The 27,716-nt window shown below is 36.9% G+C and overlaps 1 long non-coding RNA gene across 1 annotated transcript in view; it reads right to left on the minus strand.

The window, feature by feature from the left end:
- Nucleotides 1-12,375: 12,375 nt before the first annotated feature.
- Nucleotides 12,376-27,716, minus strand: part of LOC141335803 (uncharacterized) — a 43,075-nt gene continuing 27,734 nt past the window's right edge. Inside the window, exons 3-4 of the long non-coding RNA XR_012355625.1 lie at nt 20,877-20,922; nt 12,376-12,668 (exon numbers count right to left, since the gene is read on the minus strand). This is a non-coding gene — a long non-coding RNA (uncharacterized lncRNA). The remainder of the gene's footprint in view (nt 12,669-20,876; nt 20,923-27,716) is intronic.

A 27,716-nucleotide genomic window follows, 5' to 3' on the forward strand; every position in this document is an offset into this window, starting at 1 on the left:
CTTCATGCGCATTTTATCATTTCTTTTGAGAAAAACTATCTTCATATCATATACAAACACGGTTGCCAGGTTTTCACAACAAAACCCACCCCATTGCAACTCAAAACTAGCGTAAAACTATCCCAATTGTAATTTGAAGGGGGTCTCCGATTAAAAATTGCATTCCAAGAAGTAAAATACACATTTTTCACAAATTTCGCATTCCAGGGGTTAACCCGCGGACATAAAAAACAACCCGCAGCAACAGTGTTAAAGTAGCCCAATTCAGCAGTAAAACCACGGACTTGGCAACACTGTATACAAACAAAAACTTTAAGGATTTCACAGCAACCCATCAAAATAAAAGTTTGATTTAACATGAGGAAACGTTGACAGAAATATATTACTTAAAGTAATGATACTACTACTACTACTACTACTAATAATAAAATTGTTATTAAAACCTTATTTTTTAAAGAAATATGTACCTTTTTAAGAAAGTTTTTTTTTTTAATGAAATCAATTAATTACAGATGCTTTTGATTATTAAAAAATAATGTAGCCATTCAAATAGAATCCAGAAAATTAATGGAAAACAGATTTCAATAAATATAAAACTGAATTTGAGAAAAAAAATTCACGTGTCTAATTTTTTAACTTTTAATAAATTTCTGCTAAATTGCTAAAAAGTTTCATGATTTCAATTATTTAGACATGCTTTTTGATTAATACAATTTAAGCTAACCATTAAATCAGAGTCTAGAAAAAATGAAACAGAAAAATGAACACCACAATTTGGGAACAAATAAAACAGATTTCATAAGGCCCTACATTTTCCTGATTCTTTGTTGTGTTATTATGAGCTGGGTATTTATGCATAGTATTTTATGTGCAAAATATTATAGTTATATAAAATACATTTTTGCATTATGCTTAAATTCTTTTTTTGGCACAAAAACAAGCAATTTATATGGACTTTTCATAGACATCTCTGGTAACACTTTACAATAAGCTGCCATTTGTTAACATAACTTAATGTATTAACTAACATTAACGAGCAATGAACAACTTATTACACAATTTATTAATCTTTGTTAGTTTTTGTTAGTTAGTTTATGTTAATTCACAGTACATTAACCAATGTTAACAAATAACTTTTGATTCTAATAATGCATTAATAAATGCTGTAGAAGTATTGTTCATTCTTAGTTCATGTTAACTAATGTAGTTAACTAATGTTAACTAATGAACCTTATTGTAAAGTGTTACCACATCTTTGGTCCAAATGCTGGTCCAAAATTGGAAAAATACAACATATTTTTGTGATATTTATAAGGTAGAAGCTGGCTGAAATTTGCACAATGCTTCAGGCGATGCAGACATGCATGGAGAGGATGGAGAGCTATGCTATATATACACACAGAGATATCACACACACGCAGACAGATATTCTCATGGTCTAAGGGTAATTTGCATCAGAGTTAGCCATGGTAAGGCCTCTCTCCCACATATGAATACAGCCATAGTGGAACGGGGATGGCAGACACTCCCTCATGGGTAATACAAGAAGGATGTGAGCGATCTGCAGGTGTCTGTCGTAAAATCCACAACCACATTAAACATCATCTGCTGTCGTCTACTGCATGTTATCATAACCAAAGATGCAATTGTTCCTATTAAATACAATTATTTCACAGGGGATAAAGTGTGATATAAAGTTCTGTCCTATATATATATATATATATATATATATATATATATATATATATATATTGTTTTTATAATTATTCTTTTTTTGAACTTTTTTAATGAAGCGATATTTAACTCTGAAATGTCCCACATGGCAAAGAATTTCAGTCTCTGATGGTTTATTCAATTTTTTTTTTTTTTTTTTGATAGGGACACATGGCTGAAGTTCAAGTTGAAGGCTTCAGTGAGTTTAGCCGGGCGACATTTGGCGTCTGACTAGACAAGTAGTGAAAGGCAATGGAAACAAATGAAGGATGGGTCTCTAAGGACCTCCACCATGGTCTGAACACTGGGTGAGGGGACTTTGTCTAGACCAAACCTCCTTTGTGAGTCCCCTGTGATCCCCATGTCCTGTCTGAATGGAGGAACTTGACCCTAGGACATAGGCTAGTGACAGAGATACCGAATCAGCGCTTTCATTTATTTGAAAATATCAACTTAAAACCTAAGAATCACAATCACAGCTATGTACGATTTTAGAGATGAGTTAAGATTAGTCTCAGATCTATAGAAGAATGAGTTTCTGAAGTATGTGAGATGTCATTTGTTCTTTGCATATTAATGTTTGCATCTCATGAATAGAATCAAATAGCTGTTAAATTCAGCGAGACAGCGATAGTCTGCAGTCTGGCTGATCCACGGTCGTAAGCCCACTGGATAATGGACAGGGACACTCATGGATAAGTTTGGAGTGGCTTCAGTGAGAGAGGGTTTTAGGACCCTATTATTTTGGACTGCAATTATACATGTATGAATGATGAATTAAATTTAGATGATTTTCAATTCTCTAATGGGTTTTAAGGACAGCGATTTTAATCGTAATACGAGATTGGGCATTTTTACTCGTACAAAGGCTAATTAACAAATGTCTCAGGCATGTTATGTTTTTCTTGTGCAGAAGTACTAAAGCAACTGATGAAGGTAATTTCTTTTTTTTTTTTTTTGTCTTTTACCATGCCAATTATATTGTATTATTGTATTTTTAATGTTCGAAAATGAATAGAACAGCCAACACTAAAAATCCTATCATCATTTACTCAGCCCATGTGTCTTTCCTTCTTCCATGAAACACAAAAATACATTTCGAAAATGATACTGGTCAATCCTTTGCATTTAATTACAGTGAATGGGAAAAAGTACTTAAAAAGTCTTACAATTGCTTTGTGTGAGGAAACAAGAGTGACTATTAAATGAAAATGTATGTGCTCATCAGACAAAGAGCGACGTTCAATTTAATTCAAGCATCTCTTTAACATATACTTGGCTTTAGAAATCATTATCAAATCAAAACCCTTAAAATAGCTGTTTTAAGAATGCCTTTTCTTTTTTTAGTTCCTTTTCAAACAGAAATCATGATGAGGTTCAGTGTTTAGTCTTGTCTAAAGAGGTTTTCCCACTCTATGTAACATGTGCAATTGAAATATCTGTACAGGGAAAAAAGGACAACATAAACTTGCCCTCTGTTTCGGTCTTTCATCACTCAGTTTTGTTAGGACTCATGAAAGAATAATGCTTTGACTGTTGGTTCTGTATCATTCTCAAAAAGCAAAAAGGACTCCACTTGTTTAAACCACACTGCCTCAAGGCATGCTGGGAGAAGAAAGCTGCTCTCAGAGCAGTGGGATAGCCAGATATAATACAGATACTAATGTTAGATATATATAGTCCAAACACATTATTAAAACACTTTCCTGAGCCATCCACAGTCATTTTCGAATTTCTTATTTTTAATTGAGATAAATATAAGTTAAACTGAAGTCAGAAACATGATGTTTCTATCAAGTGCTTCGAAATAATCCTTTCCTATGCTTGTTAAAATCTATAATTGCGTGCCTCCCCTCACAGCTGCTTATTTTCCAGATATTCAATTGTTGTTTACCGTGGTCTGTTAGCCTATTTTGTGTGGCTTGTCACAGTCCTCATAAAGACAGTGGAAATATGACAGCAGTGAACTCAGCAAACCAGAAATAAATCACGGAATGCAAGGCTTCAGCTAGCCTGTTATTGACCAATATAAACATTTTACACTCACCAAGTGTGGTTTTGTAGCAATAAACATCCATGTTACTATCAATGCAAACATGCAGAGTGAGAAAAAAATTAAACTGTCCTTGTGTGTGAGCTCAGCTCAGGCGTCTTGTGCATCTCAAAATCCATACACGTCAGCGTCACATTAGCTAAATTTCGCGGGCAAAAAGGTCTATTGTGTATTGTCAAATAGTGCAGCGATGTATGCACTGTTCACATAGAATTTACTGTATGAATCAGACGGACCAACTTGAACCCGTTGCAAAATCTACGTGGAGAAAACTTCAATCCACAAGCCTTCCAGTCAGTTCCTTACTTTTAACGTGAGAGCGATCAGCGTCAGCTATTTATAGTTATTTTAGCTATAGAAAGAGTCTGTTATGCTGTTTATTTGTTAACACAATAATAATCACGCGGGTTTATAGCGTAGGCAGTTTGTCCATTTACTTAACTTTGAAAGCAGTCTGCTTAGTAAACATGGTCATTACACTAAATCTTAAAGGGATAGTTTACCCAAAAATTAAAATTGTGTCATCAATTACTCACTCTCATGTCGTTCCAAACAGGTAAAACCTTAGTTCATCTTCAGAACACAAATTAAGATATCTTTGATGAAATCCAAAAGCTTTCTGACCCTGCAATGTTCAAGGCACAGAAAGGTAGTAAGGACATCATTAAAATACTCCATGTGACATCAGTTGTTCAACCGAAATTTTATGAAGCTACAAGAATACTTTTTGTGTCAAAAAAAAAAAAAAAACTTTATTCAACTATTTCTTCTCTTTTGTGTCAGTCTTTCGCCCTGTTTGAACAGGACTAGTTTTCTAAACTACAATTGAGTTTCGATTCCTATCACCCGACGTATGCGATTTTCATGTACCATTTTCAGACTAAAATGTATGCGTTTATTACAGGGGTTGGAGGGTCTGGTTTATGCATCTAGGTGTTGCAGAAATCACTCACTCTGTATATTCACTTGGATTGATTACCATTAGTATAATCAGTTTTACTACAAATCCTATTGTTAAGCTATGGCTAGTACAGCAAAACCATGGTTAATCAAGTCAAGTCAAGTCGAGCTTTATTGTCATTCTGCTACATGTTTGGACATATAGTGGAACGAAATGTCATGTCTCGCAGGACCACGGTGCTACATACTGGTTAAACATAACAAAAACATGAAAAACAGTACAAGTATAAGAAAAGCAATTATAGACATATACAACAGTTAACCATCTGACTATACACATACTATAAATATAACTACAATAAATAGTTGACCTACACATGAAAAAACTGAGAATACGAACACTTTACATAAGTACTGTACATGAAGTTTTACAAAAAGATACAGTGCCTTGCGAAATTATTCATACCCCTTAATTTTTTTCACATTTTATGTTGCTGCCTTATGTTAAACTACAGTACTTAAAATTACTTTTTCCCCACATCAATCTACACTCCCTACTCGATAATTGCAAAGCAAAAAAATCGGTTTTTAACATTTGTGCAAATTTATTAAAAATAAAAAACTGAAAAGATCCCATTGCATAAGTATTCATACCCTTTTCTGGGGCACTCGAAATTTAGCTCAGGAGCCTTTATATTGCTTGTAGATGTTACTACACTTCGAGTGGAGTTAAACTGTGGCAAATTCATTTGAATGAGTATGATTTAGAAAGGCACACACCTCTCAGAAAAGGTCTAACAGCTGAAAATGCATATCAGAGCAAAAACTATGATATGTCCTGAGGTCAAGATAACTGCCTGTAGAGCTCAGTGACAGACTTGCGTTAAGGCAATGATCTAGGGAAGAGTTCAGAAAAAAAATCTGCTGCATTGAAGGATCACAGAAGCATGTAGCCTCCATTATCCATAATGGAAGACGATTGGAACAACTAGGACTCTAGAAAATGTCTGCCAGCCCCCATCCAAGCTGACAGAGCTTGAGAGGTGAAAAGGTGAAGCAAAGAATGACAGATAATTGCCAAATCCAGATGTGCAAAGCTTGTCACATCATACCCAAAAAGATTTGAGGCTGTAAAGGTGCTTCAACTATGTACTGAGTTAAGGGTATGAATACTTATGCAATGTACTTATTTTAGTGTTTTATTTTTAATAAACTTGTAAAATTTGCAAATCTGGTTTTTGCTTTGTCATTATTATGGTGTATGGGGTGTAGATTGATGTGGGGGGAAACTAATTTAAAGCAGTTTAACATAATGCTGCAACAAAACGTGACAAAAATGAAGGGGTATGAATACTTTTGCAAGGCACTGTATTAATTTGCGGTTGCTTTCGTTTTTTTTTATTATTTATTTGTAGTAAAACCATGTTTAAAAGCACAATATGTAAGATTTTTCAATTAAAATATATTAAAAAATGTTTTGAAGAATGTTTCAATCCAGAGAAATAAGCAATTTTAGCTAGTGTAAAAGACCGTGTCATTGCGTCACCTGCCAAAGATGTCATACACCCTCATTTTTCCAGTTTCATTTTGTAGAAAACGTGGAAACCCCAAAGACACTTTAATATGTTATCCATTTTATTAGACAGGTGACAAACGCACTGAGTAGCATTATAACAGAACTTTCAACGCTCAAATGTATCTAGTATGACAACAGCAATGCTTTTTCCTACATATGCAAGACCGGAAGAAGTGAAAGAGGTCGACTATGGCATAATAAAAGCTTCACTGCTTTTGAGCCGTGTGTCGTGCTCGTCCTTCATTAGCAATCGCTCCAGTGGTCTTGTTTCATTTTTACAACATTCAGTCCCACCCTGCTTCATACTACAGTGACCTTAATAAGTCTTAAAAGGAATAATTTTATGTTTATCTGCTTACCCCCAGGGCATCCAAGATGTCTTCAGTAGAATGCAAACAAAGATTTTTAACTCCAACCGTTGCAGTCTGTCAGTCATATAATGGCAGTCAATGAGACCCATGGCTTTGAGAATCGAAAAAACATACACAGAGAAAACCAAATTAAACCATGCGGCTTGTTACGATACATTGAGGTCTTAACACATAAAACAATGTTGCAAGAAACTGAATGGTATTTATATAATTGTTTTCTCTGATCCACTGCAACGTCCAACTGTCCTGAGTGCGTTCACAACAGCCGGCATGTAACGAAGAGCAAGCAAGCATAACTTCAGTCAGTCAGGCTCAAAAGTTGGGAGTCGGTGAACAGCCTGAAAATGATTTTGCGCAAGCAAACGTAATATTTTAGTTTTTAATCGGTTGCAACAATCAGGATAAGCACAAGTAATTACCATTTTGAATAGCCGTCATACACACAATCCCTCTGTGTAAACCATGAGTGATGTATACGAGCGACAGATCGCTTCCGTGTATGCGTCTACTATGCCAGAGCACGTTGACGCGTCATGTGCCGGCTGTTGTAAGCGCGCTCAGGACAGCTGGACATTGTGGTGGATCAGAGGTAAAAAATTATATAAATACTGTTCAGTTTTTTGCACAGATCGATTGTTTCATGTGTTAAGACCTAAATGTATTGTCACGAGCCATAGGGTTTATTTATTATTATTATTATTTTAAAGATTTATTTTTTGGCATTTTTGCCTTTATTGTGATAGGACAGATCAGAAATGACAAGAAATGAAGTGGGAGAAGATAGGGGGCGGGATTGGGAAAGGTCCTCAAGTTGGGATTTGAACACGGGACGCCCGGAGCGCAACGGCTCTGTATGTCGGCAACGACCAGGGTTTAATCTGTGTATGTTATTTTTGACTCTAAAAACTGTGGGTCCCATTGACTGCCATATATGACTGACAGACTGCAATGGTTTGAGTTAAAAATCTGAATTCTGGATTCTTGTTTCTGAAAGTTTCCGTAACAGCCTCAGATCCTAAAATAAAATATAGGCCTGCACTGACCACAAAGAAACCACAAAAAATACTAGTCTAGACTAGACTAGTCTACATAAACAAATTTCTGTGCAAACCTTCTGCAAAAACAGTTTTATGTAAATCACTAAGATGTTTAACATTTCACAGGCAGTTTACATTCTGCTTGCATTTTACGAGTGAAACCCGTTGCGTTCAGACTTCATATGTGGTGCCAGGCTACAGAAAAAAGCCAGAACTAAAACCTGCTACAGTTTTAGTGTGGCCCAAAACTTGTCGTTCTCAGTTTGAAGCGGGAGAGAGAAACCTCACAGGCCACTGCAACCCATCTGTGAAAATCAGTGCGGCATGTGTTCTGTCACTGGGGCCTCTTGCACAGGTAGATCTGTGCTTTGGAGGACATCACCCAGCATGCTTGGGAATTCTGACTGGCAGACAGACACTCTGGGAATATGTCACAATTCTCTCTTTAAAAGTTCTCTTTGTGCTATTCAGCCCGACTCTGCGCGAGTACATATACGCAAACGCACACGCGCAGGCGCGCGTACACCTCGTGCGGCGGCATATGCTCGGCTTTTCAGATGTATCCCTCTATTTGTCTGTAGAGGAATCCAAAAGAAGCTCCCTTTACAATGCAACTGGCTCTCATCTCCTTTAGCATGAAAGTGTGGAAAGTTTGGAAAGGAAGTGTTTGGTATCTCACCATCCGTGGGGAGTGCGTGGTGTATCGCGCCTTGGAGGCTTTTCCCCTCCTTCCCGTTTCTCCCTTCTTTCCAATAAGAATAAGATAACACAAAGACCTGCTATCGGGAGATAAAGGTGAAATACTGCGCAGTACTTTCCTCTTTCTTAAAGCGAGTAAAGAGAGAGAGAGAGAGAGAGAGAGAGAGAGAGAGAGAGCAAGTCCTGGAGTAGGTAATGGAGTTTTTAAAGTTAGATACCTCTCACTGGCCTCACCAAGGTCACTTTCTTTGGCCTTAAAAGCACTCTCACTTTATTTTCTTTTCTCTAAATTTCAAATGTCAACAAAAAGTATATTGAGTTTCATTGTTTGCGTCTGATTTCGGATCATTCGTAAGTGATTCTAAAGCAAAGCTAGCGGGGCTTTTTGTGGTTCTATGTGCTTACGGACAATTCAATTGTGCCGTGGAGTTGAAGCGGCCGGTGCCATTGTTCTGGGAAGATCTACTCTAAAACTGTGTTTCATAACTGAAGATGGAACATCAGTCATCATGGATTTACACTGGACATCAGTCAGTCAATATGCCTAATCAGATTCTGCCTCTGCCCGTCATTTGTAATTCTTCATTATTTTCCATCTCTGCGTTATAGATTACGAGTCTGAGACCATTAATCTGAAGCTTTGGACTGAAACAACTGAGATGGTGAATTCATATGTTCGTCAGATGTCTGAGAGGCCGTCTTTAGCTGCTGAATGAACTGAATGCTGGTCTATGGAAGCAGATCAACTGCTGGAAGGTTTGTGTATGCTTTCAGTCAGACGGTCAGTTAAAAATGTTCAGAAAAACACTTCATTAGTGGATTTTACATGGGACTGATGTGAAAGACACCAGACACACACATTAGGTGTTTGTGACTTTTATGCTGTTCAAACTATACATTTTATGTCCTTACCCTAAACCTAGCCTTTGTAGAAAACATTCTGCGTTTATACCTTTAAAAAAAGAAAACGATTTTTAGCATGATTTATAAATAGGTTTTGTTTTGTTTTTAAATCTGTTTTTACTATCCTAGTGGAGACATTTGGTATATCTAGGAATACCAAAATTCTGAGACCACTAGTGAAAATGTTTACACATTGTAAAAATTATAATTTAAGTAATTTTAAAGGGTTAGTTCTCCCAAAATTGAAAATTAGCCAATGATTTACTCATCCTCCATGCATCCTAGGTGTATATGACTTTCTTCTTTCAGATGAATCCAATCTGAGTTATATTAAAAATTATCCTGGCATTTCCAAGCTTTAAAATTGCATGGGTGTTTCTCTTCAACAGTCCAAAACAAATCCAATAAAGTGCATATTTTTATATATATATAACTCTAATTGGATTCGTCTGAAAGAAGTAAGCCATATACACCTAGGATGCGGGGAGGGTGAGTAAATAATGGGCTAATTTTCATTTTTGGGTGAACTTACCCTTTAAGTATCAAAAAACTGTAAAAATGCTACAGTAAAAACCTTTTATTTGGTTATTAGTTAGTAGTTATTTATGACGAAAAACTGTAATACAACTAACCCAACATTTTATATAATTTTACAGCAAAATACTGTTAAATGTAGCATTTTTGGAAGTAAAAAAGTACAACTGTACAGTTTGCAGTGAGAAACAATAAACTGACATTCCCAGAATTATCTAACAGCTCACATGTGATAATGTTTTGTTTAAATATCTGTTTTAGTTTTTGTCTTCAGTAATGTACATTTGGGTTTTATGTTACATCTTGTTGTTAAATGAATGGTTGATTACCTTATTTTAGTGTTAAATGGTTGATATATATAATGACTCAAAACTGTGTAAAACCAGATGATTCAACATTCAGCATACATGATTCAAAGAGCATGTTGAGCTTCAACAGAAGTAAGAACATTTAAGAACATCTTGCACAATGTCACAAATTTGATGCACTGCAAAAAATGCTTTTCTTACTTAGATTTTTTGTCTTGTTTCCAGCCAAAATATCTAAAAATTCTTGAAACAGGAAGGATTTTCTAGACAAGTAAAAATTTGTGTCTTGTTTTTAGTAAAAACAAGTCAAAATAAGGTGAGTTTTTGTTTAAACAAGCAAAATAATCTGCCAATGGGGTAAGAAAAATAATCTAGTTGTCTGCTTGAAATAAGATTTTTTTTCTTACCCCATTGGCAGATTATTTTTCTTGTTTTAAGCAAAAACTCACTTAATTTGGACTTGTTTTTACTAAAAACAAGATAATTTTTACTTGTCTAGAAAATCCCTCCTGATTCAAGATTTTTTAGATATTTTGGCTGGAAACAAGACAAAAAATCTAAGTAAGAAAAGCATCTTTTGCAGTGTTTGACCTATAAATAGTGCATGATTTTAAATATTTCTCCATTTTAAATCTTAGATTAGATTAGATTAGTTAATTGACTCACCCCAGTGTCATCCAAGATGTTCATGTCTTTTTCAGGTGAAATAAAATGAAGGTTTTTGAGGAAAACATTCCAGGATTTTTCTCCATATACTGGACTAAAATGGGGATCAGTGGGTTGAAGGTCCAAGTTGCAGTTTCAGTCCAGCTTCAAAGGGCTCTATATGATTTCAGATGAGGAATAAGGGTCTTATCTAGCAAAACAATCTGTCATTTTCGAAAAAAATAATACTTTTTAACCACAAATGCTCCTCTTGCACTAGTTCAACCTCACCATTACATACTCAAGCATGTGTGACATAGTCGAAAACAATGATTTTGAATGTTTTTTTTGCACTACCCTACCTGTTTGTACCAAAGTACACAGACTAAGAACTAACCACGCGTGATCTTTCCAACGTGATTAAGTAATGCGTGAAGTCGTAGACGCACATCAAAGAGCAAGATGAGCATTTGTGGTTAAAAAGTATGTGAATTTAATTTTTTTAGTAAATGACTAATTGTTTCACTAGATAAGACCCTTATTACGCAGCTTGGATCGTGTAGAGCCCCGTGAAGCTGCATTGAAACTGCAATTTAGACCGTTGGTTCCCATTGAGGTCCACTATATGGAGAAGAATTCCGGAATGTTTTTTTCAAAAGCCTTTCTTTTTGACTTAAGAAAGAAAGACATGAACATCTTGGATGACATAAGGGGGAACAATATTCAAATACAAATAATAATACTAACAGCATCTTCAGTTCTACATGTTTGAATTCAGTGTTTCAGAATGGACTCTTCAATCCCACTGTATACACATGTAATTCACACTCTCAATGCATTTTATTTCCTTTTAGTTATGTTTTCCCGTAACATTTCCTTTCCTCGCTGTTGCTTTAGTTTGTTTGGTTTGGTCTTAAGAGCAAAACACCTTTTCTGCTCCAGATACAGGCAACACCTGGCCATGACAGAGTCACATGACACTGAGGTCAGAACAACACACAATGCCTGGCTTTGTGTTCAGGTGTTCTGGTAGACTCCCATGTGATCAACTCTTTGTGACACATGCAGAAAGAGCAGAATATATGAACTTTCATTTCCAGACCAAAGTAGCTTTATTCGTGCATCTTGACCGCTTCCTGATGCAACTCAGAGAAAACAGCAAAACAGCTTTTCTGGGACATTAATACATGAAATTCGTCTTGCTCATTTTACCTTAGTCACATTATGTGGGACTAAACTGTTTCAAGAACAAAATGTGGAGTGTGAGAGCTACTTTGCATTATGCTTAATATAATACTTACATGTATAAATCAAATCCAAGCAATGACATTGAGACTAGACATTATTGTTCTTTCATATTGTGTGCGTGAAATTTCGAACAATGACAAGCCAGAGAAAACTTAGATCCGAGAACGAAAAGAAGGGATAATTGTACATTATAATCGCAGAAATATTGTAGAGGTGACATGTTCAGACTGAAGCAATAATTCCCAGTGCGGCAGTCCCTTAGCGTGGTACTGATTCAACCATGTCAAGCCTCTCAATGGATCTGAGACTGATCATTTTAATACCCAGGATATTAAATATTTCATCACCCACAGTTCAGCAAATAAATCACAAGACCTGTTCCCTTTTTTAGAAAAATGCACAATTTATTGAATGAATAAAATCTACAAGCATGTCGAAAAGTTGGACCCTATAGCAATTTCATAAAAAATAATGTACTCCACACAAGGTTCAAGGGTTATTCAAGCTACTTTGTATGTTGCGTACAATGTGTCAGACCGCACCGCAACATTAGGTCACAGTGGTCATCTTTCCATGTCGGCAAAGCTGAATAAAATGGACAACTCATTGGGTTTGTGACCTCTCGTCTTCAGCTGCTGGACACTAATGAGGGTGGCATGTGCTGGAGAGAGCTCTCTCAACCTGCAGCAGAGAGAAGAACACTTTAGAATGGACAGTCATTTACAGTCATTACACACAGAAATGTGACATTCAACAATTCAACAATTCAAATTTTATTCTGTAAAAATGACATATTGAATCAGCAGTGTAATCTTACTCAGCTGTTTTATTGCCTTTACACAAATTGTGTGGAGTCTTGCTATGCATTCATGTCATCAGAACTGGCGTTGTACTGATCTTCTTGCACTTTCATACTTTGTGCTGAGCTTGTATAACTTCTGTTATTTAATAAAGCAGCAACATAGTTTCCAACCAAACATGTTGGCATTCACAGTAGACAAAGTCTTAGTACCACTACACAATTTACATATAACAGCCGCTATATGATGTGGGCTTCTCCATCTTCCGACAAAGCTAGCTTGATGTGTTGGCGATGACATGTGCATAAATGCACGATAACGATTATGAAAACTGATAGGAATGACCATATTTTTGAATTTTAAATCATTAGTGATTGTGACAAAAAAGTAACTAGTAACTAGCCATTTTTTGGATGGTAACTAATAACCAATTGTGTTAGTAATAAGAAACACTAGTACACCCTAAAAGATGCAAGGTTATTTTTTTCAACCCAACTGCTGGGTCATTTTATTGGGTTGTTTTTAATATTTTTACCTATGTTCTGGGTAGTTTTTCTGCAGTCTAAAAATGCTGGGTTCAACTTGTTGGGTCATTTTATTGGGTTATTTTTAATATTATTTTTACCCAGGTGCTGGGTAGTTTTTTTTGTAACTAAGCTGGCTGGGTCATTTTTAATTAGTTATTTTTTTCTACCCAAGCGCTGGGTTGAACCCGTCTCCAACAAAACAACCTAGCTGCTGAGTTTCAGTCAGAGCGCGGGCTTTTTTTCTTCAGGAGAGAGCTCTCAGTTCTCAGTGCCGCCTATTTGGAGGATTTCTTCAGCTAAATTTCTGACACACCGGCACAAGAATTAGCGCTATTTCAGTGAAAAGTGATTACAGAGAATAGTTGAATACACTTAAATGAAAATTCTACTTTAAAATGTTTCATTTTTTTATTTCTAAAATGCTTGTTAAACTACTTTAATATTGAAAACTATGCTGTATTCATCCAAATAAATAAAATTTGTCTTATATTTTTGTCCACATCAGTGTTCTAGCTTAATAATGAATGTTTATCTTTTGATTATTGCTGTTGCCTCTATAATTATTAGTGATTTTTTAATTTCCAGCACATTATAATCCAGTAATATAACAATTTTTAAACAATAGTTGACTTCAATAAAACAACCCAGCATGATGGGTAAATATTTAACACAAAATAACCCAGCATATGTTCTGTCCAAAATTTACCCAGCGCTGGGTTGCCAAATAAATAGAAAATAGAATTTTTTATAGTGTAGTTACCAAGGACAGTAATAGTATTAATGTAATGCATTATTAGTAACTAGTTACTGCCCAACACTATTCTTACTTTTTTTCTTGTTTGTGCAGTGCTATTTTATTAAAACCACAAAAGGCCAGACATTAACAAGTGTTTTTAACTGAACCAATGTTCAGTAAGTTAAATTTATAAATAATTTTTTACAATAAACAAAGATTAAGCATTATTATTTCAGACAAAAAGTTATTTTCTCAAATACTTTGATAATTATGCTCAACTGTACTATACAGTCATGGCCAAAATTGTTGGCACCCCTGAAATTTTTCCAGAAAATCAAGTATTTCTCACAGAAAAGTATTGCACATGTTTTGCTATACACATGTTTATTCCCTTTGTGTGTATTAGAACAAAACAAAAAAAAGGGAGGAAAAAAGCTAATTTGACATAATGTCACACAAAACTCAAAAAATGGGCTGGACAAAATTATTGGCACCCTTAACTTAATATTTGGTTGCACACCCTTTGGAAAAAATCACTGAAATCAGTCGCTTCCTATAACCATCAATAAGTTTATTACACCTCTCACCCAGAATTTTGGACCACTCTTCCTTTGCAAACTGCTCCAGGTCTCTCATATTGGAAGGGCGCCTTTTCCCAACAGCAATTTTAAGATCTCCCCACAGGTGTTCAATGGGATTTAGATCTGGATTCATTGAACTCATTGGAATTCATTGGCCACTTCAGAACTCTCCAGCGCTTTGTTGCTATCCATTTCTGGGTGCTTTTTGAAGTATGTTTGGGGTCATTGTCCTGCTGGAAGACCCAAGATCTCGGACGCAAACCCAGCTTTCTGACACTGGGCCCTACACTGTGACCCAAAATCCTTTGGTAATCCTCAGATTTCATGATGCCTTGCACACAGTCAAGACACCCATTGCCAGAGGCAGCAAAACAACCCCAAAACATCTTTGAACCTCCACCATATTTGACTGTAGGTACTGTGCTCTTTTCTTTGTAGGCCTCATTCCGTTTTCGGTAAACAGTAGAATGATGTGGTTTACCAAAAAGCTCTATCTTGGTCTCATCTGTCCACAAGACGTTCTCCAAGAAGGATTTTGGCTTATTCAAGTACATTTTGGCAAACTGTAGTCTTGCTTTTTTATGTCTCGGTGTCAGCAGTGGGGTCCTCCTGGGTCTCCTGCCATAGCGTTTCATTTCATTTAAATGTCGACGGATAGTTCGCGCTGACACTGATGCTCCCTGAGCCTGCAGGACAGCTTGAATTTCTTTGGAACTTGTTTGGGACTGCTTATCCACCATCCGGACTACCCTGCGTTGCAACCTTTCATCAATTTTTCTCTTCCGTCCACGCCCAGGGAGATTAGCTACAGTGCCATGGGTTGCAAACTTCTTGATAATGTTGCGCACTGTGGACAAAGGCAAATCTAGATCTCTGGAGATGGACTTGTAACCTTGAGATTGTTGATATTTTTCCACAATTTTGGTTCTCAAGTCCTCAGACAGTTCTCTTCTCCTCTTTCTGTTGTCCATGCCTAGTGTGGCACACACAGACCCACAATGCAAAGACCAAGTGAACTTCTCTCCTTTTTATCTGCTTTCAGTTGTGATTTTTATATTGCCCACACCTGTTACTTGCCCCAGGTGAATTTAAAGGAGCATCACATACTTGAAACAATCTTATTTATCCACAATTTTGAAAGGGTGCCAATAATTTTGTCCAGCCCATTTTTTGAGTTTTGTGTGACATTATGTCAAATTAGCTTTTTTCCTCCCTTTTTTTTTGTTTTGTTCTAATACACACAAAGGGAATAAACATGTGTATAGCAAAATATGTGTTAATGCAATACTTTTCTTTGAGAAATACTTGATTTTCTGGAAATTTTTCAGGGGTGCCAACAATTTTGGCCATGACTGTATATACAATTAGTTCTGCAACAACAGCAAATGTAGATGTTGTGATACAATTTTTTTTAAGTTAAATATTTTTTTTAAATAAATGTTCAAAAAAAAAAAAAAAAAAACATTTAAAACATTACATTTTCTTTCACAAGTTTTTTTTTTCCAACTTGACATTTGTCCTACAATTAAATTCCATAAAACTTAAAGGGATAGTTCACTCAAAAATGAAAATTCTGTCATTAATTACTAGCCCTTATCTTGTTCCAAACCTGTAAGATCTTTGTTCCTCTTCGGAACACAAATTAAGATATTTTTTTATTAAATCCGAGAGCTTTCTGACCCTGCATAGACAGCAACACAACTAACACATTCAAGGTCCAGAAAAGTAGTAAGCGCATTGTTAAAACAGCAAAGAAAACTAAAATAATGACTTTATTCAACAATTTCTTCTCCTCCTTGTCAGTCTTCGACATGTGTTCACGAGAATACCACAACGCATACGTGTGGTGCTGCCGATGCAGAAGCCCGTGTTCTAACGTAAAAGTCCATCCGTTTTAGTTCATCTGCATAATCTGGTTCAAATAAGGCTGTCATCCTCTCTGCCGAAATCTTCAGTCATGTTTACAAAAAGTTTTATTTACAGTGTGCATCTTCTGCTTGCAAATAAGGTGCAGCACATCTGGGTTCTACGTCCTGTATCAGCAGAAAAACACACATGCGTTGTGATGCTCTTGTGAACGTGTCGAAGACTGACACGGAAGGGAAGAAATTGTTGAAAAAAGTATTTTTTTTTTGTTTAATTTGCACACAGAAAGTACTCTCGTAGCTTCATAAAATTGAACCACTGATGTTACTTGGACTATTTTAATGATGTCTTTACCACCTTTCTAGTCCTTGAACGTGTCAGTTGTGTTGCAGTCTATGCAGGATCAGAAAGCTCTCAGATTTCCTGAAAAAAATCGTAATTTGTGTTTTGAAGATGAACGAACTAACCCTAACCTATTTGTTTTTAAAATAGTTTGTTATGGCTTATCTTATCAAACTTTAGAGTCCGAGCTATCCAGCAAATACAAGCTCTGTAAGTAAAAAGCAAAAGGTGATTCTCAAAAAAAGTATTTCTTTCATAAAAGCTTTGTTATTTCTCGCTCTTTTTTGTAAGTGATTTGACACAAAGCACTAATTCTGACATTAAGCCCTCACAAATCCCTTGCTGCTCATTTAGTCCAGCTCAAGCTACCACGATCATTTCATTTATCAAGAAACTGAAAAGAACCTCGCTCTCTCTCTCTACAGCACGAGGGAAGAGTCCTCATAAGCATCACAAAGTTTTCCACACAGCTTGCCAGTTTTATTAAAAGTTGTCTAGCACTAGGAGGGATTCTGACATTCCCAATATTCCAGGCTGTCTGTTGGCAGGCTTACAATGTATTATCATACCTCTTTAATATAGATACACACTTAATCCAAGTGTACAGTTTGAGGAGAACAGATCAACGAGAAATAAAAAAATGGAGGATTGTAGCAAAATGAACTGTCTCTATTGCCCTGTCAGACTTTAAGTGCACATTCATAAGCTGAATTCTGAAATGGTTCATCTCTAATAGACTCGGGATGGCCCTCTGCCTGCTACTCTCAAGATCTTTCTTCTGAAATGAAACCTCATCGTAGGCACTACTTCACGCAGGCGCCATTGTGGATCCATTGTTTTCCGCTTTTCTGCGCTTCAAGTTTGCAACGAAAAGAAAACAACACAATGCACGCACAAGATGAAATGATGCTTTAAATTTCATTGCCTTTGAGATCCAACTCACATCCTGAAACATCATCATCGTAGATGAAATGGACACTTTTCACTTCCACCGAGCAGAAGTTTGACTTCTCAACAGGCCTTCGATTCTTCAACAAAAGGAAACTAAACCCTGCATCATTATGAAACAGGTGAATCACTTCGCGTCTAAACCATTATCACAGTACAGTACGTGACAAAAAGATCAGCAAGTTCTCAAAAATCTTCTAACAAAGAGGAAAACAAGAATGGAGTGTCCGACACATTCTTCTTCACCTTTGTTTCCTCCTCATCCTCTCACATGGTTTTTGCTTACACGTCTCCTTATAACCTGATAAGAGTGTTTTTTTCTTGTTTTGAAGAACACAGGTCTGGGAGGGTCTGTGTTTCTGCCTCCCCTCATTATTTCTTGTTTGCTGTTGGGCAAGAGAATAACTTATCCGATTCCACTTACCCCCTATAGCTTTCCCTCTCTTTGGTTATTATAGTATTATATTTCTTAAAACCTTAGAAGGCGATAACAAGCATGAGATTTTACTCAGGAGAAGACCTATACGCCAGTACGTATACTGTTAGCCGTATCTTAGCTGTTTCCAGCCTTCCTTTGAAGTTTTAAAGAGTTACTGCAGGTAGGATAGTGTGGACGTCGCTTACGGTCATGTTGGCAGCCCTTTCTTCAGTGGCTTGTTAGATTTGTCTCATCCAGCCATCTCCATTCTAAATCTCTTGTCCCAGAAAGTAAATAATTAAATACAAAAATCAAGACAACAACAAAAAGTACTTCAGCCCAGAGGAATAAATTAAAAAGTGCTTGCTACATACAGCAGGCTGCCTCAGGAGAAGCATGTACCTTTGAAGTGTGGTCCAAGATCGGCACAGATGTGTTTTTCAGCATCACTTTGCTTTTACTGACTCTGCAGAATTCATCACCCTATCTGTGTCAGATTCCTCTCAGACCGCACATTATTTCTCTGAGAAATGAAAGAGGTGCTTGAGCCACTCTTTCCAGAACTGAACCCTGCGACTCAATGCGGCGTGCGCTAACCACTCCTGCTTGATCCAACCACACTGCTGTCCAAAATAAAAAGAGCAACTCTATCTAAGAACTTGAAGGCTATCGCCTAGATATAAGTGTCCATGTGGACTAAATATTATTGATAACAGGTAAAATAAGAAGTACATTTGCAGTTTGGACCACTAAACCAGATATTCAAAGATGATACTCCGCTGAAAAGAAAAAAAGTCTACCATCTTAAAGTGGTTTGCTGGTTTTATTTGGTCTCCCAACTTGCTCGAGCTAGTCTGGATGGGTTTTGGGCACTTTATAATCTAGGACAGGGCTTCATAAACTTTTTTTTTTGTTTTCATCTAAAAACATCTCAGATATTTACCACCTGAGAAGCTTTAAAAAAATGTAACAATAAAAAAAAAAAAAACAATAGACACCATAACAGATTTTGTAATGGTTTTACTGGTTATAAAGGGATTTTAATGGAAACTGTAATGCACCCTGTTGGTTTCTACTGGTTAACTGGTCGCCTTCTATTGGAGACTTGTTAAAAGCACTAAATCCTAATGGAATATGTCCCAAACACACTACAGAAAACCATTTTTTAATGGTTAAAAGTTGATGGATTGTAATGTTTGTAATGTATTTGTGGTGAAAACCATTAGAATTTCTGTGATGGTTTCTATTGTTTTTTCTCAGCAAGGAAAACATCTGCATGATCACAGTTCTCTGATGTTAGACATAAAATATTTCATCTTTGTATTATTTTTTTATTTGTAGATTTGAATTTACAGTTTTATGATTTAATTCATTGTTAATTTTTCCACCATCTTACAAATCATCTTGCAAAACAGAAGTGGCTTCCCGACTGAACCTGGTTTCCTGACCTGAACTGGTTCTTTGCCACTGTCGCCTTTGGCTTGCTTAGTTGGGGACACTTCATTTTTGGCAATATTAATGACTTTATTGCACAGACACTATTGGAAGAGACCTTAACTTAGCTGGACTTTAACATCACAGAATCAACGATGAACTGACTTCAACTGAACTTCAACTTTTTTTTTTAAAGACTTCTGCTCACCAAGCCTGCATTTATTTGATCCAAAGTGCAGCAAAAACAGCAGCAACAGCAGCAATTTTGAACTGTTTTCTATTTGAATATATTTTAAAATGTAATGTATTCCTGTGATTTCAAAGCTGAATTTTTAGCATCATTACTCCAGTCACACAATCCGTCAGAAATCATTCTAATATTCTGTTTTCCTGTTACAAAAACATTTATTATTTTGTTAAGTTGAAAACAGCTGAGTGGGATTTTTCAAGTTTCTTTGATGAATAGAAAGTTCAGAAGCATTTATCTCAAAAAGAGATATTTTTTGTAACATACTTTCAGTGCTAAATGAAAGTATTAATTTCTATAATTTCTTTTCCAAAGAAATAAATAAATTACACTGACTCTAAGCGTTTGAATGGTATAGTGTATAATGTTACAAAAGCTTTTAATTTCAGATAAATGCTGATCTTTGGATCTTTCTATTCATCAACGAATCTTAAAAAAAGTTTTAAATATTCATAATAATAATAAATATTTTTTAAACAGCAAATCAGCATATTGGAATGATTTCTAAAGTATCATGTGACACTAAAGACTGTAGTAATGATGCTGAAAATCTAAAGTCTATCGAAAGTCTATAATTTTTTACCGTGTTTTAACATGGATTTCTTTTTAGATAGGAACATGAGAGCACCCAAATGGAAGTTAGAATCCATCATGGCAGCGCTCACTGGTTACTCAGGAAAAAGGTGGATAAAGCACTATATAAATAAAGGTGACCCGACTTGTAGTTCACTCATAAACTCAGGTTGGGAAACACCAGCTAGGCCAGGCTGAAAGACCAAGACCAACAAACCAAGACTTTTGGTTCATCACGCCTTTATTTGATAGTCAAAAGATTTTAAAGTGTGTAAATGAGTGATTTTCACTTTTTTTTCTTTGATTCACCTCTACCAGCTGTAACTGTCAAGCTGTTTTTGTCCGTCAGTGACCACTTCTCAACCCCTAGACATGACCCCTCATTTCATGTGACATAAATAAGGGAAGTCTACTAACCCTCCTTCCTCACATCAAAGAGCAAAGCACCTTCTCAGAAGCATCACTAGAAGAAAAGAAAACACAATAATTAGTGTCATGTGTGAATGAACTGCTTCTATACGTCTAGTTAAACCCGTCAAAATCTCTCTGCTCTGTTCTTCTGACCTAAAGTAAATGACGTGACCTACTTCTTCCTCCACCTACAGCTCTTTTGTTGGTGTAGATAAAAGCACCTCCTCACCACATATCTGACAATGTATAAGTAAAGCACATTCCAGTGCACAGTCTCACTCCCAAACCAACAGAGGAACACTAAAAGAGTTTCAGCTATTGTAAATAATTTACAGAATTTTTCATTCGCCCTTTTAACCCCTCAGCAAAAAGCACATTTGGCTCAGGTTAAAAATATATGCTCCACATATCCGCTCGCTGTATGAAGGCGAAACGTAACCTGGAGAAGCCCATGGTTTAGTTGAGTCCCACATTGTGCAAAAGTCAGAATAAATACAGGTCGTAGGATACAAAAACGCTAAACAAATATCGTCCCTGACCAGGACGAACTGTTTCTCCATTCAAGCCTGATATGTTTATTTAATGCAACTAATGCACATAATCACTCTCTTTTCTTGTCCCGCTGAATCAAGAGCCTTGCCCCGGGTACCCACGCTTTGGTACGGCCCTGGCATGCTGCAGTGTTGCCATGGAGACCAGGATAAACCTATGCTCTTCCACCAGGCAAGATGGGTGAGGCTAAGCATCCGTGTACACACAAACACACCCCCATCTTGGTATCTGACACCAGACAGCACAAATATCTCTTCGCCAGGGGCTCCTCTCCTTTCATATGTGTGCAAATGAATTCATGGCCATCTAAGAGCAGGCGAGATCAACCCCGTCTACCAACGGCTAACCCAATGGAGCAGCCCTGTCAAAGGGCCTTTCAGAACCGGCTAAATCTAGATAAATGCATTTAGCACTGCGTGAAACCGTATTCACAAAAGTGGTGCAATATTTTCCAATTTTTATAATTTTCATAAATCTTTTCAGTTTTGACACTGTAATTAGATATTAGGTAGTTCATATTTACCCATAAAAATTTTTGTGTGTGTGTATAGATCTGTGTGTGCTTTTGCAGGTATCCAGAGACATGTACAGTTTATCCCTCTGTTCATCCTGAAATGATTCATTTCATTAGCTGTTATCAATAATGTAACAGTGTGCTTGTTCACTTCTCTTCTCTCTCCGCTACAACATTACAAATGCACTACTACATAGAATACACTTAACAAGCAGTCCACAAACATACGCTAAAACACACACTTCAGCACACATGACCTACAAACGCTATTTATTGTAAATAAAGGAAATCTATTTGTATGCATTTATGCAACTTAAGTCAGTATTATATGTGATCATGGACTACAAAACCAGTCATAAGGGTTGATTTTTGTTTTAATAAATAAGATTTCCATTGATGTATGGTTTTGTTTGGATGGGACAATATTTGGCCGAGATACAACTGTTTGAAAACCTGGAATCTGAGGGTGCAAAAGATTTAAATATTGAGAAAATCGTTTAGATATATTTACAGTAGCAAATTTACAAAATATCTTCATAAAACATTTACTTAATATCCTAATGATTTTTGGCATAAAAGAAAAAGCGATAATTTTGACCAATACAATGCATTTTGGGCTACTGCTACAAATATACCCGTGCTACTTAAGACTGGTTTTGTGGTCCAGGGTCACATAATCAGAATATAATCATTAAAGTAAATAAATTATAATTAATAATAATAATAATAATAATAAATACTGTTGCAGGTTTAATATCTTCATCTTGTCTCATAATTTCTCTTTCCAGGATGTAAGAGCCTCTACTTAGCCATACACTAAAAATAATCCTTTGTGATTGGAGGTCTAATTTGAAGTGTCAATTATTCTTATGCAAATGCATATGTTCTTTCTCACATTTCAAAAGAGGCTGAGCACAGATGGCTACCCACAAATCATGCCACGCAAGGCAAAGCAGCCGGCCAGACAATAAGACCTTGTATAATGTGATGATGGTGTCTGCATGTCTGTCTTCCCTTACGCTGGTGGATACTCTTAACGATAGCAATGCTTTGCTGAAGGAAGAACGCAAAGTAGCTCTTGTTTACCACCAAGGGAACGATAACCTTCACGACAAACAAATCGGCTGATATGGATATATTTATGAGCATTTATCAGTAGAAGTCTAAGAAAATAAAAATCAAAGAGGTTAAAGGGGTAGTTCACCCAAAACTTAAAACTCATGTCATTGCAAACCCGTAAGACCTTTGTTCATCTTCGGAACACAAATTAAGATATTTTTGATGAAATCCAAGACCTTTCTGATCCTGCATTGACAGCAACGCAACTACCATATTCAATGCCTAGAAAGGTATAAGGACATTGTTAAAATAGACTATTTGACATCAGTGGTTCAACATTTTGGCTTTTTCAAGCTTTATCATGGCAATAGGCGGGTGTTTCTCTTTATCAGTCCAAAACAAGTCCAATAAAGTGCATCCATCCATCCATAATAAAAAGTGCCTCACATGGCACCGGGGGGCTTCTGTAGCAAATCAATGCTTTTTTGTGAGAAAAATATCTATATTTAAAACATAATAATCACTTTAATCTAGTTTGTACTTATTTCACAGGGAAGCAGCTTTGGGCGGATGACGTAGGACGTATACCTTTGTTTACAGAAGCAAAGGAAGCAAAGTTTACTTAGCAAAGGAAAAGCAGTCTCCTCTTGACTTATATCGAAATCCTTCGACATTCTTCTTTACAAATCCTCATTTTGTACTTCTAATTCCGTTGTTTTGTTTTGAGCTCTCCACTTGCGCGTCCACGTTCGTCACATCTGAGCGGCACATGCACAACGTCGACATCCTGCGTCATCCGCCCGTAGCTGCTTCAGTGTACAACAGTGAGCGAAAGCTAGAGAAAAGTGATTATTATGTTTTAAATATGGATGTTTTTCTCACAAAAACTCATCGATTCACTACAGGAGGCCTTTTTTCACTCCCTGGAGCTGTGTGGAGCACTTTTTATTATGGAGGGATGCACTTAATTGGACTTGTTTTGACTTGTTGAAGAGAAACACCTGCCTATTGCCATTATAAAGCTTGAAAGAGCCAGGATATTTTTTTTTAATATAACTCAGATTGGATTCGTCTGAAAGAAGAAAGCCATATACACCTAGGCTGGCTTGAGGGTGAGTAAATAATGGGCTAATTTTCATTTTTGGGTGAACTAACCCTTTAAAACTGTAAATTTAGTATACACTGATAAATGTAGGCAGAAAAAGGGAAAAGAAAGAAACAAAGAGGACAGTCAAACAAAAAGAAAGAAAGAAACCGTAAGGAACAAGAGGCTGCTCTCTCAGCGTGACCTGAACAAGCCACTAAAACGTGATTTCTGACAGTTTGCTAGCACTCAGGCTGAGAGACAGCGGCCTCTGTGCTTTCACGTTAAAGACCATGATTTTGCCTCTGAGAAGTCGGCTGACAGACACACCTGCTGCGAAACCAAGCAACTCCTAGACAAATATGTGGATAGGCTTCAACAAACTAGCATGGTAATAATGGCCAATCATTTCAAGAGCGCCGGAGACAACTTAGTCATGTGGAAAAATTTAGCTAATGTTTTAAATGCAATTCATAGCAAACTACAAGAGGAGAAGATACAGGAAGAGACTGCGCAACAAAAGACAATGCTCCTTGACCTTCTCAGCTGATCCTTCGGTTAACAAAAAGGAAGAGAAAAGAAGACGGCAAAGAAAACTTTTCAGAAGAGTGGATCAAACAACCAGCTCTGGCGTCTTGTTACAACACAACAATGGAGCCATTGAAACCAAGACTGAGCAAGGCAACCGGGTCCACAGGTTCCGATTGTCTCACAAAGGGTCAAGAGGGAGAGGAGAAGCTAAGTGTTGAGATATTTTAGACGATAATGGTGCTCCAGAAATTAGACGGTTTCAGTTTGCCAAGTTTGTTTTGACTTATCTACCTCAGAGGCTAAAGTTGTTAAACTTGGATGGCTAAAGAAATAAGGGAATTGTCCAGACCTTAAAGCTCATGTCCATGTGGATAACGGATCGCCTAACAAGATCCAAGAGTATGTAGAGTGTGATTAAAGTGATACTTTACATACACACTGTTCTTGAATAATGTTAATTGGTGCATAAAAGCTGAACCCTTTCAACTCCATAGCCTAATGCCAGTTAGTAAGTTACCCACCACGCAAAGCCAAACCAAGATGTTTGCTTACATAGTCACAGGGCTTCAGTTCTAATAATACTCTAAAACAGTTCACACACTGTGTAGGTGAGCAGAGAATGAGAACTTATTACAGCAAAAAAGCATTCACCCTTCACCTCTACTAACAAAAACTCAACTGGAAGATGTTTTACCCAAAACAACTACTCCATTGAACTGGACAGTCCCCTTGAAGAAATATGATCTTTACTAAAGGAAGCACTGTTAGCCTATGTGAATAAAAAGAACAGTCTGACAAGTCTGATTAAAGAAATACTCACTCTAAATTCTGTCAATAAAACCTAGCAAATTTTGGTTCCTCAAGTTCCTGTAGCTCACATAATGCTAGCAACCTCAAGGTCATGGGGTTTGGTTCATCTTGAATAAATTAACTGGATTTTTTTTTAATCAACAGTTCACAGGAATTTGGTAAGCTGTCGCCAGAATGGTTGACACTATTTTGACCTACCTAGGCTCATTGGAAATACCTCTATAAAATACTCATTGGAGTGCCTCTATACATTTCAGAAGGTTTGCTCGGTAGCTCACATGAAACGGCATTGAACTTGAGAGGTGAAGAGCTCTAGTACGAATCTTGTGAAACTACAGTTTGACAAAACAGCTCAAATCTGCATAAGGAGTTAAAATAGTGCAGCAATGTCAACAAATACTTTTTTGTCACTTTTGCATTTGTTAACACTATCAGTTAGGTCTAGGGTTGGGTTTGGTGTAGGGATATTTCCAACATGATAGAGCATTAACCTTTAGTGACACTCCCCAGATATTTAAATTCTAAACCGCTGCAATAAGTACCTCAAGCAGCGAAAAAAAAAACAAAAAAAAAAAAAAACAGCAATACGTGCCTGTACCAACTTAATAAAAACGTGCTATGATCAAGTATTAAATGTGTGTTTTAGCGCCACTCTCTGGACATTTGACTTTGAAACTGCTACGAAACGTGCAGTATGGTACGTAATTATTTGTATTATTTGCGTATTTTCATGAGTCTGGGTTTATTTTGACTCTGCTACTCAATGCAGTTTAACTGTTACATGTAGACATTGGCATGATTAGTCAATACATATTTAATTTTAACTAATGTTAACCTGTTGCAACACTGGAAACTACACATCAGTAGTCCCAACGATCCACTTGTCTCTTTCCTAGAAACGAGTGGATGTCTAGACCAGTGGTTCTCAATCCTGGTCCTGGGGGACCCCTGCTCTGCACAATTTGCATGTCTCCCTTATTTAACACACCTGACTGAGATCATCAGCTCATTAGGAGAGAGATCCATGAACTGAACTAACAAGCTGAAGATCTCAATCAGGTGTGTTAAATAAGAGAGACATGCAAAATGTGCAGAGCAGGGGTCCTCCAGGACCAGGATTGAGAACCACTGGTCTGGACTACAAGTAATAACCAGATGTAATTGTTTCTTAATGTTTCTGAAGGATTTTTTACAAGTACACTGGTTCCTCAAACTACAAAAGAAATTCTAAAACTAATCTTCTAGCAGCGGTAAAGGTTTCCTTCCAGCAGGATTCTGAAACCCTCCAGTACAAAATGGTGGCTCACTTCACACCAAAAGCTAAGTCCAGACAAGCAACCATGATACTGTCACAAACACTGTCACTGTGAGGGCGGACATGCCTATTCACACAGCTCACACTAGTCTCTCCATGTGCCACTGTTTTTCTTTTTCACCTATCTCCCCCCAAAAAGTGTGTGTGTGTGTCATACACATCAAAACGGTAAGGTGAATCCTTTTGAGCTGGCGGTGCAGTTGGCCACAGAATGAATAAACATCCATGTCAGGAGAAACTGATACACTCCCCTTTTCAAGCAGACGGGCCTCTTGTGGGAAATCCAGCACTAACACAATGGATAGAGACGGCCTTTTGTTGAGTCTTTCAGCTATGGGCTACTTCTTCTCTCGAGTCTGTAGCCTGAACAGACCACTCCCCTCGGTTTCTATTCCCCCTCTCACACACAATTAACTTTTACCTTTTCTATACTTATCCATACTAGATTGTGCTTCTTTGTAACTTCAGAAGATTGAAAATCAGAAATGATTAAAATAAGTATGCTGGTTCTCAACGTGGGATGCTGGTATGTTGGTGTACCTACCAGGCTTAAAACAGCTAGCTCAGCTTCCAGGCTGAAAATTCATGCTGGTCTTAGTTGGTCTTTTCAGCTCCTTCCTCAACCCATAGTTGATGACCGCATGCAGAGGATTTTTAATTCTGGCTCTAAATCATCTGAATAGTCCAACACCATTATGTTCCTCCAAAACAAACTCTCAAGGACGAGCTCCCTACAGGTCAAACTGAGAGGATGTATACATAAAACTCCATAGTCTCTTTTGGCTGGCTGAGTCAGCTGATTTTCAGTCTTTCAGGGAGGTTCAATGTTTACACCAAACTTGAAACTAGACTTGAACTTGACATATTACCTACTTTGCATGCACCAATGTCAATGTCATATACATTACCTATGAAAGCTGACAGGTCACCACTACCTTCACTGCTAGTGATTCAAATAAATTTTTTCATAAAACCGAATAC

Source organism: Garra rufa, chromosome 5, assembly GCF_049309525.1.
Source record: "Garra rufa chromosome 5, GarRuf1.0, whole genome shotgun sequence".
Classification (NCBI taxonomy): domain Eukaryota; kingdom Metazoa; phylum Chordata; class Actinopteri; order Cypriniformes; family Cyprinidae; genus Garra; species Garra rufa.